Here is a 311-nt window from a genome sequence, read left to right as displayed (position 1 = left end):
GGGCGCAGGCGGCCCCCCCCCCCCCCGCTCGCCTGGGGAGGGCCGATCCCAGAGGGGCCAGGGGCTGCAGAGCAGACCGGCCTCCCCCCGGTCTTTCATTGCATGTCTCGCCCCCACCCCCCCCTACTAGGATCAACTCTCAGCCTGGCTAAAAGAGCGAGGCGCCGGCATTGTGGGGGAGGGAAGGGGTACAGCGGGAATTCTTCCAGTCCAAAAATGCCCTCCTCTCGGGAGGAGTTGGGAGAAACGGTATCCGCGGGCTGGGGGCTGCGGGAGGCACGGGCAATTGCACAGCCCCCAGTGCCTGCCTC

The sequence above is a fragment of the Pygoscelis adeliae genome, unplaced genomic scaffold (genome assembly GCF_000699105.1).
Source record: "Pygoscelis adeliae isolate BGI_AS28 unplaced genomic scaffold, ASM69910v1 Scaffold358, whole genome shotgun sequence".
Classification (NCBI taxonomy): domain Eukaryota; kingdom Metazoa; phylum Chordata; class Aves; order Sphenisciformes; family Spheniscidae; genus Pygoscelis; species Pygoscelis adeliae.
This window is presented reverse-complemented; position numbering follows the sequence as displayed.